This window comes from Patagioenas fasciata, chromosome 1 (genome assembly GCF_037038585.1).
Source record: "Patagioenas fasciata isolate bPatFas1 chromosome 1, bPatFas1.hap1, whole genome shotgun sequence".
Taxonomy (NCBI): Eukaryota; Metazoa; Chordata; class Aves; order Columbiformes; family Columbidae; genus Patagioenas; species Patagioenas fasciata.
Genome location: NC_092520.1, coordinates 62,490,701 through 62,502,736, shown reverse-complemented (window position 1 = coordinate 62,502,736; position 12,036 = coordinate 62,490,701). Strand labels below are relative to the sequence as shown.

The window sequence follows — 12,036 nt, the reverse complement described above, 5'->3', positions numbered from 1 at the left end:
CAAAACCAGCCTGACAGGTACAATTCTGGGGTCCAGTTCAGCCCAATCCCCTCCTGCTGGGTAGCAGCACTGGCACAGACAATCTAGGCAATTTCACAGTTTAAATTCAATTCTATGAAGACTGAAATAAACACAGTGATGGTTTTTACTGCTCATATTTGCTTGTAAAGATTCTTTAGTACAGAATTTTCCAGCTGAACACCAGGAAGTGTCAGACCTTCTGTACCTGCTTTCAGTGGTTTTCCATCAGATATGCACTGAATCTGACAGGCCTCATTAACTGCAGTTATGATACAGAGTCACAAGGCACACAGGTGATTTTAGCTACGTAGGACCAGAGAAGTCATGGCAAAGACATTCAAAATCCAGTACTGTATGCAAACCTTCAAATTTCTAAGGCAGCCCTGGATAGGGAGGTAAGAGAAGACACCTCTAATGCTGGCTGTGCTGTGGTAATGAAATAGCTGGGAGGGAAGGGGAGCTGATATTATCTTCAGCTGACCTAGATGGATTTGGAATAGGACATATGTCTACAGCTTCAGCCAGGGGTTATAAATACAGGATTAAATTCCCATTCCTTTATGCTACACTTCCATCTAGGAAAGCTGAGTTACCTCAGTATTTCCACAGTTGTGAACTACAGATCTTTGCCATAATGGCTAAATAGCCACATTTTTGTTCCAGAACTGTCTGTCTACCATTCATAGCTCACCCATTGAAGTGATCCCATTAGTGAGTTTTTCATATAGCAATTATATTTGAGGATCAAATCTTTTTGGTGGCAAGATATAATTCCTATGATTGACAATCAGTAAATGAAAGATGAGCCTCAGACTTTGGAGACAAAGAAATGAAAGACTCTAAGATCCTCTTAACAATTTATCCAAAATGTGGATAATATATTTAGATAAAGAGAAATGTTACAGCTATGAGAAAGTTCTATTAAGCTTTCTGAAAGGAGAAGAAATTATAGAAACGAAACTAAAGGAACCAAAAATCATATTCTTCGTGGGACTGCCTTCAATCCATTTGCGATGTCCTCAGTTCTCTTCGTGCACAGTATGAAGCTATTGATCAGCCACACAAACAGTGTGGGTGTGACTATTACACCATGTTTTAACCATGCCAAAGTAACTGTCAGCAGGCACGCTCCATACGTAGTCCTGTGGAAAGGAAAGAAGGACAAAATAAAAATAGCACTCTCATCTGAAGAGGAGGATTTTGCATTCGTGTTGGAGATAGATAGAAAACTGGCCACATCAGACACCACAGTGAATAGTCAGATCCTGTGTGTTCATATAGAGGCAACTCCTTCATCTGGCGACTGAAATGTTCTGATTAAGGAGTAGTTGCTGGGTGACGGAAATCGTGGGTTAAGATGCCAGGGTAAAGGGGTCATTTTACAAAATTGGTCTCTTAAAATGTGAGATCTCCCTGTAGCATATCTTCACAGTCTTAATTTATGCCAGTCTTGCTGGTCAACTTCCTGTCTCCTATCCATAGGTGCTAACTAGAATGATAAATACTTTGATGGAGTGAGGAACAAAAGCATTTTGGGGTTTTCTGTTCTCCTATTACCATGCAGGAGGCAGGCTTCAGGAGACTAAAAACAGCAGAAGAAACACTGGCTTGTAAAGTATCAAAATGTACCTTTGCTTCACGGCTTGGTCATTGTGTCAGATACTAGTACAGAAATTACAGATGCTTGCTGTTTATCTCAGTCTAGAAGGACGGAACAACCTTCTAACACTGGGCCATTTGTGTTATGTTTGATAAACACCTGCGGCCAAAAAGAATGACTGTCCATGCTGGTATCTGGCACCAAAAGTCAGACAGGCATTTTATTAATGATATCCCAGGGTAAAAGAGTCCTCAGATAATATTTTTTTTTACATCACATTATACCATGAGCAATTGTGCTGAGATTCAGGGTAAGACCAAGTGATGACTTTAACAGATAGAGAATGGATTGTAATTTGAGGTAGAATAAGTCCTCTTTCCATCAATAATTTACAGGGATAAAATTTACACTGACTTCACTGGGAATCTGCCCCATGTATCACCATTTAAAGCACTCTGAGACTTGAGCCCTAGGCATTTGGAAGCAATGAGTTCATAGGGAAAAATTCTGCTGTTCACTTTCCTTTTGTGAATTTTGCTTTATTTCTGTGATTAGAGAAGTACCTGCCAGCTCTGTTGTTCTTTAAGGTTTCAGTTTTCCAAGATAGTTGTGTCTTTCAGAATGCATCTAGGGGTTACTTGCCGTGTGAAACACACAGATATTATTTTTATGCTGACAGGAGCAGCCTGTGATCTTCAATATCTCTAATTGTGAAACGATCTATAGTAACCTGCTGACATGTGAATGTATTTACTTTTTAGTCAGCTTTGAGTGTCAAACGCTAAATGAAGCATACATAGTCATTAGGTGAATCTGCAACATTTTCTGGAAGAGTCTGGGTCCATAGCCTTTTAGTAGCCTTTTGCAGATTTCACAAGCACAGTAGTAAAAGAACAAACTCATTTAAGATCTATGGAGATAAATGATCTAGTATAAATAAGCCTGAAGTTGCAAAGTTGACAAGAGTCTGTAAATGCCCAAATGGGGTCATATCCTAGAACAAGAAGTTCCTATGACCACACCAGATCTGCCTACAGTGACCCAGGACAGGATAAATTCAAGTTATCTAGCACCAGGCTCTGGACAAGCCCTGATCCAGAGCTGACCCAAACTGTATCGCACTACACCCTGGGCTGGGATGGAGCTGAATGGAGAATTAGTTCAACTGTCAATCCGATATGACTGGTACTGTCTCATGCTAGTATGGATTTTTGCTCATTTTAGGAATCTGTAGATGTTGTCAACACATTGGTTCTGACATATGCACTGTATGCGCTCTTAATTCAAGGAAATTTGTTCTTTTCACTCATGTGAAGCTCATTATGAGCACGGACTTTTTCCTACCCATTCTGTGGCATGAAGTGGACACAAGTTTTCTAAGTGATTCAGAGCTCCATCTTCAAGGGAAAAAACCTGACCTGATGTTTGTAGGAGTGGCTTTCAGATCAGCAGTGATCATTCAACAGGTAGTGATGAGGAAGAGGGTCTGGCCGGGTCTTTGCTGCAAAAGAAAAGAGGTTCAGTAATCAATCCTTAGCCCAAGGCTAAGTGACAGAGACTGGGATAGGTCCACCCAACCGAGGGCTAGCACTGCTACTTGTTATTTGCCCTAGCAAGGACAAATGGGAATCATTTGAAACAACAGCCAAGCAGTAGGAACGATCAGGTCTCCAGGAGCTTGTCCTCTTGCTGAGCAGCAGGAACTGTGTTTGTGGCTCCCAAGATTTGCTGCCTTAGAAGGGGTGGGAGAAAAAATGGCTGTGTCCTCAGTCTTCTGCAAGCCAGCCTTTAGAAAAGAGTACAAAAAATTCTAAGTGTTACTTTTGGAGATGCCAGCTTCCCCGGACTCCCAGAGTACTATAGAACCATACTTAAAATGTTCTGGGCTGGAAGGGACTCCCAAAGATCATCGAGTCCAACTCCTGTCCCTGCATATGACAACCCCACAGATTCACACCATGTGTCTGAGGGTGTTGTCCAGTCTCTTCTTGAACACTGTCAGGCCTGAGGCTGTGACACCTCCCTGGGGAGCCTGTTCCTGTGCTCCACCACCTTCTCGGGGTAAGGAGCCTTTTCCTAACGCCCAACCTAAACCTCCCCTGGCACATCTTCCTGACAGTCCCTCGGGTTCTGTCCTTGGTCACCAGAGAGAAGAGATCAACGCCTGCCCCTCCTCCTCGCCAAAATTTTCTGCCGAAACCCGGGATCGAACCAGGGACCTTTAGATCTTCAGTCTAACGCTCTCCCAACTGAGCTATTTCGGCTGCTATGTGCTACTTTTTTTTCCAATTAAATTAAAAAAAAAAAAAGAAAAGAAAAAAAAAAGAAAGAAAAGGAAAAAAAAGAGTGTTTTTATTCACGCTGCTCTCTTCCAGGGAGGTCTTTATCCCACATGATCTAACCAAAGGGAAATAAATATGAATGTACCCTATCACACCAGGAGCTCAGAACTCCTGGTACTTTTGTGTGTCTCCCACCTCTCCCCCTGCAGCAGCAGAGCTTCATCTTCAAACCGAAAATGTCTGTGTGAGGATACTGAGCACCATCTTTGGCCCCTTACTTTGGTCACTTCAGTTTGGAATGGTGCTCTGTGCTGCAGGGAAGACCAATTTGCCTGCAACCTTGGGTGTTTTTCTATTTTTGGACTGCAACAGAAAGTATTTTGTTTTGTGTTTGTTTTCCTCCACAACCACAAAGCTGTGATGTTCTTTTGTTGTTGTTGATCTACTATATCAGTTGAAGGAATTAAGCAAACATGCTTTATTTGTCAACCTGTCAAATGGAAAGAAAGAGAAAAGAACAAATCCAACATCACAGGATGCTAAGAAAATGACTTCTATTTTTAGCCTGGTACATTTTCAGACATGTAAACACCTCTGCTAATCGCAGACCCTGTGGCGTTGCTCTAGGGATTATTGAATTGCTTGGAAAGCTGGCAGCCCTATATGGCATACCAGTGAAGGACCTGACAAGGCTAATTGTGTTCCAAGTTGTTTTCAGCACCAGCGGGAAATGAGGTCTGTGTCCTGGATGTACTGTACAAAATAAGTAGTAATGACGGAGGAAAGGGAGGTGGGAAGAGTGAGGTGCTGAATAAAGGTAACAGGATCTATAAGCATATGACATTTCACTAATATATTTGACCTCTGGAATTTGAAAAGCAGTTGCATGTTTAAAGGGAGTGAGATGCACTGTCAAGAGTGCCGATGTTTCCCTTGGAAATTTTAAATGGCTGTTAGGTCTTTCTACCTCTCTTCCCTGTAACAGTATGAATATGAAATTCATTTTTGAAGACATAGGATTTTTCTAATCCAGGGAAGTTATTTTTTTCCCTCCATAAACTTGTGAAGCCTAAAATTTATGCCCACCAAGTTTCAAGCTCTCGTAATAACATTTCAGGATTGTCCTCTCTTGGAAATTCCCAGTAGTAGCAAATGATTTGCAAATACTTTTTTGCTTGCCTTCCTGTCTTCAAATATGGGTTTCCACCTAATCTATTGCTTGAGTGACTTATCTGCTGTCCTCTGAAGTGTTCCTTAAAGAGTACTTAATTCAAAACCTGTGTGAGCAGGTGAAACTTCTGTGGTGTTTGCACCTGTTTTATCTCACATTCAGAACTGGTTCTGTTCATCAAATTCAATATATTTAACCAAACTACTTTCACAGCATTTGGAATGCATTCATCAACCATTTATGTGACTCTTTGGGTTCTGGTTGGAGGAGGCAGGTAACCTTTTATGGCTTGGAGCTCCAGGAAAACTAGCTTGCTTTCTGTGCTGCAGGAACACACATGCCATAAAAACACCTCATTGAAACAGATTTAACAACATTTCCTCTTTTTATGAGCACAGCAGTAGATTTGGGCTAGGTCTGGCTTTGGTGCCTTCTTGCTTTTCTCTGTTATATGCTGTTAAGCACACAATCTCCTGCAGAAAGTGAGCTGTTTCTTCTTTCCCAGGGAACATCTTCCAGTCTGACAGTGGCAATGCAATCTAAGATTGTGATTGTACTGAAGCGTGCTAGCTCTTAAGAGTTGGTGTTATGAGCCCTCTGACTGAGGGTTTAATAACAGGACATTTTGGGGAACGCAATCTCAAAGGCAAATTGTTAGCATCATGGGATTCAGGAATGATCTGCCAGAATAATAAAAGGGAAGCCAGATAAAAGGATGAAAGGATGCGAGAGGAGGTATGGAGGAATGGAGGCTTGGGAAAAATAGCCAGGAAACGAGAGGTCTGGAAGAATATCAGGGGTGTGATGGAAAGAGAATGTGAGGGGAAGTGTTTCCAGAAGGGAGAAGCCTGGCAGAGAAGTATGAAGTGGTGTTAAAGGGAGTGGTGCATGCTCTGGCTTGGGGGCAGGAGCAGTCTGGGGTTTGCAACAGCAAATGTTCTCCTTGTAGGAGAACATTTCTGGGCCAGAAAGCAAAAGGATTTTTATGTTTGGGAGTAGGCTAACGGGCAAACTATAACCCCATGTTCCTAAAGGCATTATGCAGCCTTTTGTTGGTAGACTTAGAACAACCTGGTGAGGATGCTACTTCCCATCGAATTTGTGCAGTTTGATGTGATGTGGGCAGGTCCTGAAGGATACATGTATCCCACTAAAATAAGAGAGAGCCAAGCGTGGTCTCTGGCCCATGAAGCAAGTGGCAGTGAAATCACAAGGGTAAAACGTTCCTTCTCTCAACCATGTATGTTGTTCTTATCCATTGTCTCTACTGAAGCAGACCTTTGTCTATGTTTTTACCTTGAATCATACCTGAATGCCAGCCAGGAGGAGCTAAACTATATGAAGGAGCCTACCAAAGTGTGGTTGGTCCATGGCCCTGTTATCTTCCTACCAAAGTCATAACCCATAAAAGTGTACCAGGGTTCAGAAACAAATGGGAGAAGGATGTCTTGCTGCAGAAAAATTCTCAAGTCATTCTTTAGCTCTGAAAATGAATGTTAAATCTTTAAGAGATGTTTCCAGTCAGTGTAAGTTTTCCTGCTTTCCGCTATGCCTGGCATGAATGATATCAGCATCTAAAAGGTGCACAAAGATGAGCATAGAGCTGGTCTCTCCCAGTTTTCCCAATCAGAGTGATGATCAACACTTGACAGGGGTGCCAAGTCACCAACAGAGCCTTGGGATGGTGCCAGCACTGTGACGATTTTTAAAATCAGTTTGAAAAACATCAAAAAAGTTGATACAGGGATGACAGGTTGAGTATAGGGACAGTCCCCTTCTGTGAGGACCCTGAGTATTTAGAGATGAGTTAGTTGATAATGGAGTGGGATTAGAGAGATTGGTCCTAAAATGCTAAAATAAGTATTCTTTATTATTTTGTTATACTCTCAAGAAATTAACAGGTAATCTGCATTGGTCTGTGTCATAGTGTAACCTGCAGAATGGTTTCCTGATGATCTAATCTGGTGTCATATTTGGAGAGTGTATCTGTCCCACATGCTCTGTCCTTTACATGGCCTTGGGATAAAAGGGCAAGGAAAGTAAATTGTGCATCTCTTTGTTAAATAGAGCGAGGACATAGCCAAAGTACCTGTGCAGATCCATAAATTGAAGAATACTCATATCTTCCCATCACATCCTACACAGTTGTAGTGTATCACTATTTTGTTATCAGGAAGCTAAAGTTTTAAAGAAAGTAATAATAAATAAGTTCATAAGAATCTATTCTGAGAGAAGCTGTAACTGTCAAGACCAAGAGCTACTATGATTACTCCACAGACATCAGCACAAAAATGGAAATATATTCTGCCAACAAACAATGTGCTGTTCCATTGCTGTAGGACTATCAGCCCCAAATTGCCATCTGTGTCTCCTGCAGTGTTCAGTGTCCCATGTGGCTAATTAGCTGGCATATGCTATCATGTGAAAGAAGGAATTGTTCCATCTTGTTGGAGGTTTTTTTTGTTCAGAATTTAAGATATCTACACTTGTTCACCTAAAAGGTAAGGCTATTATTATGGGGAACCATAAATGTTCTGAGTACTACGCAGAACAAATAAGACACATGATCTTGACTGTAAATAATTTATCTAATTTAGATTAAAAATATTAGGGGGCAGGTAGATGGCTAGTCACACATTTTCAAATTGCTTCAGAGGAAAACTGGGTTTTCAAGAAGAAAAATTCACAAGACAATCTTGCTTTGAATTGACTTGTTTTTAGGTAGGAACTGGTCACAAGTTTCAGATCTGATATTCCACTGTACAGCCTTTCAAAAGTTATAGTTGGGTTGTTGGGGGTTTTCTTTTTTCTTTGTGTGTAATTCCCCTTCATGAACTGAACTGCAGTCCCACAGATGCAGTCTCATCTCTTGCTAATAGGAGACCATGTGCTGTCTCACAGAAGATGTAGGCTAAACAATAAACCTTATTTACGGAGAAGAATGTACAGCAAATAGTATGTAACACCCAGTGGAATAGAAATATTTCACCAAAAAAAAAAGAGATTCACAATAAATTTTCACAAGGCAAATTAATTTTATTGGCTTTGTCTGTCTTTGCCTTGTGGAAGGGCACTGTCTCCATGCCAAACAGATGTCAAGGAGCCAGAAGGGTGGGGGATTTGTAGTTGAAAAGATAAAGAGAGGAGACTGGTTTCTGAAATACTTGGAGCTGACAATACTGCTAAAAATCTGTGGCCGTTTTTTAAAAAATGATAACCTGACAGACTCATTGAACTTCTGCTGACTCTAAATGGTTATTGAGATAAATATATGGTTGCTTACTTTAGCAGTATATGTCTGCCTAAATAATTTTTCAGACCTTAAAGAAAGATAAATTTAGCCTGAGACAGCTCTTCTGAACTCAAGAAGCAATGAAATCCTGTTGAGCTATGTTATCCAATAGCATTATTCATAATTAAAACATATTCATGATTATTATGACTAAACTCATACCTAGCTATGGCTAAAATGCTTCTGCTGAGAGTACTCTGGGATACAAACCACCTTTTTCCATCCAGAAGCTAAGGGCAGTACCGAACGATTCCTGTTTCATGCATGGAGGCTCTGTTGAAAATATAATAAAATTCCAAAAGAAGCCCTAAAGGCAGGGGGGAAGGTGGGATACAGCAGCAGGAGTCCTTTAGCAGGAATTTTCTTGTTACTTCAAGGAGTTAAGATGTCAGTCTGGCAGCAGTCTGTATCCTTCCAGCTGAAACCCATACATGAAATAATTTCCTATTGCTTGCGGTTTAGAAAGTAATTATTAGGCCATGGCCAGAGAAAATTCAGGGTAGATTTGAAAGTTCTTCAACAATTCAGCTCTGATCAGAGCAAACCAGATCTCTGCGGAGACTCACTTTGGTAAGTCTCACTGATGTTCTGCTGGGCTTTCAAATGCTGTTTGCAACTTCAGAACTATAATAAATCTGTAATAGTTCACCTTAGCAGCCTCTCTCAGGGGCTTTTATCTCAAGTAGTTTGCCAGCTTTCTTAAATATGCTTTACTGTATATTGACACTTTAGCTTTTTGGATATTTCTGTTTCTTTGCCCACATGAACCACTCCTTAAAATGGCCTGTTTCCCTGGCACCGGGAATGAAACTGGAACAGCTTGTCCTGGCAACTGTTGCTAGTCTACAGCAATTGGATGCATTAAAAATAAAAACAACAACAAAACAATTGTTTTTCCTCATTCCTTCCCAGTAGAAATCAATTAGTCACAGCCTTTATTTAGCACATGTGACATTTACCTAAGCGAAGGCAACTGTTGAGCCGGTTATGTGCAACAGTCCTGGGGAGCACAGATCTTACTCATGCTCCAGGCCTCGCTCTGTTGTCCTGATTGTCACCAAGGGTTAGTCATTATTCAGGGCAGCGCAGGATGTTTCTGGTAACAGGACAAACTACTATGAGATCCTTATTGCCATGAATTTTAAAGGAACTGGAGGAGGGAATTGGTGGGAGTATGCTCCATCAGCATGCCACGCAAAGAGCTTTCCCTGCTGGGCTTCATGCCAAGGCCACATCCCCAGCATAGATTGTCACCCTTGGTGCTCGCTGTCCATCAGATCTCCATGTGCTCCTGCTCACCTAAGGGCTCATGCAATAAATCACACATTCATTCCTCCATCAGATGGTACCTGCCCTTCTCCATCCCCATCCTGGCAGTGCTTATCTCCAGGCTCCAGAGAGAAGCGAGGGATCAATCATTTTATTTTCTTGACAGACACTTGACTGATGACATGTGGGTGCAGTTGTCTTGGGAATGCTTCTCAAGTCAGGCCAAAATTCAACGGAGGAAAAAAAAAGGATTAATCAGGAAAGTCTTGGTTTAGTTGGTGTGGTTTCATTTTGGTTAAGGCAAATCTCAGTGAGTGAAAGCCCCTAAGGGACTTGATGCAGATTCAGATTAATTTCCCTACTTGGACTGAGGTCAGCTGGAGCTACATCACCCATGTGTAACAGAAACACCTCAGCCACCTGGCATGAGGCAAATGACCTCTTCACATGATCTCTGAAACAAACATGTGGTTTTGCCTCTAACCTGCCTGTATTGGTAAAACATGTGATTTTGCCTCTAACCTGCCTGTATTGGATGCATTTGGGTGGTAGTATAGCTGGGGTCTAGGTATCTGCTTTCCCATGTGGTACATGCCCTGATAACTGTTGATTTTCCTTTCCTGCAGCCTCCTGACAGTGTTGTGACTCCAACTCATCATTTTCTTTGCATTTATTGCTAGCATCTAAGAGAGAATTGAGTCAAAAAAATACTTAGTGCACCATGTGAAGAATTTTCTCAGGGTTTCTCATTGCTTCAACAAGAAATATCAGGAATAATTCTCGTTTTGCGCCAAATTGAATTGTTCTTTTGATTTTACTCCCATTACTGTCACATCAGACATTGTCATTCTCTCAGCTCTGACCAGCCTTGTGTGCTGACTGTGTTTTGTGTGCTGCTTGTGTTTTGAGGGGTGGTTTCTGTCTGTCAACTGTCTCACTCGAAAAAAGGCTCTTTCTTTTCTCTGACAGTATCTTGAATGAAAAATAATGCTCTCACCTCTCAGTTTCATCTAGGCATCACCCTGCTTCTGCAAAGCAAGCTATTTTGGTGGGTGCATGCACATGAGGACATTCTTTAACTCTATCAGTTGGTGATTAATCATCACGTAGATTCAGAATATATATATAAAAATTAAAAGATACAGTGCTATACATAAAAGCCTCCAAGGGTTACTTTAAAGTCTGAAGATAATTATTTGGCAAGCAATGTGAGGTCTGCTGACATGGTTGGTTAAAGAACATATTGTGCTAATTTGCTGTTATACTAACAGAGATAAGAAGCTTGAACTACAGAATTGAGCACAATCAGGGGCGTGTAAATGGGATCTATGTTACATCTGCTGGATCTCCTGAGGTTCTGGCTCTAGTTTAGAGCACTTCTTTATTTAAAACCCCACTGTCAGAAAGAGAGATGTGTTGAATTTTCCAGAGGAATGTCAAAGCTGGAAGGCTCTCCAGAAAATGAGATTATCCTTTAGTGTCTAATACAAGATTCATCCATTGTTACCTGCTTTTCCTCACCTGGCTAATTATATAAAACATGAATGTTATTCCCCATTTTCATATGTCTATCAGTGCTAAGGACTTTATTGTATGACTTGCTAAGTTCTGAACTTCACAAAGACTTCACAGGTGATGGTGTAGTGCAGCAAATGACTCTAAGGACATTGGTCTTCTAGTTCGGCCTTACTGAGAGTACCTCAAGAGGAACTTTAGTTATTTGTGTAGGAGTGATTTAAAATAACTACTCCATTTTTCTGCCAGACATTATTACCCCAGCAGCAGTGGCAGCAGAAAGGGTGATATACCCTTCGCTCAGTTACAGAGGTCATAGCCTGGTGTATTCACTGAAACTGCAATAAGTCTTAGCTTTTGGGCAGTAAGTCCTGGCTGTGTGGGCAGGCAGCTGAGAGTAATAAGCTCTTAAATTATTCCAGCGTACATTGCAAGAACTCATTTAGAGGCACTCTGCATGATCTTGGCCCCATATTTTCTAAGGTGTATTTCCTTTCATGAAGCTTTGTGCTCAGGCTGTAAGTTTGAACCTATGTACTTGGGGTCATTAGGCTTCTCATCTGTGCATGAAGCTGCCAAAATGCACACATGAAATTGTGCAGCATGTGCGGAGATCTACAGTGCTACTGATCACAGTAATGTCCTGGTGCCTTTAGAAATCCTGTTCCTCTGCCTTTGTAAAGTGTCTGATAGCGGTACCATGCTCCAGCACCTGGTTGGGAACTCTGAGATGGCAAGTCAGACATTTCTCCTTCACACCAGAAGCACACAACATGCTGGGTTTGGGCCATAATCATGTGAACCCCTTGAGCTTTCCCTGGGGTTCTCACAGAAACCAAAAGGCTTCTTTTTGCCTCCCAGGAGCTGGGAGCTGCTGCCTCTCACT

General features: G+C 41.5%; 1 non-coding gene across 1 annotated transcript; it reads right to left on the bottom strand.

Annotated features, from left to right (window-relative positions):
• Positions 1 to 3,812: 3,812 nt before the first annotated feature.
• Positions 3,813 to 3,885, bottom strand: TRNAF-GAA (transfer RNA phenylalanine (anticodon GAA)). The gene has a single exon. It is a non-coding gene; the product is annotated as a tRNA-Phe (tRNA).
• Positions 3,886 to 12,036: the final 8,151 nt, after the last annotated feature.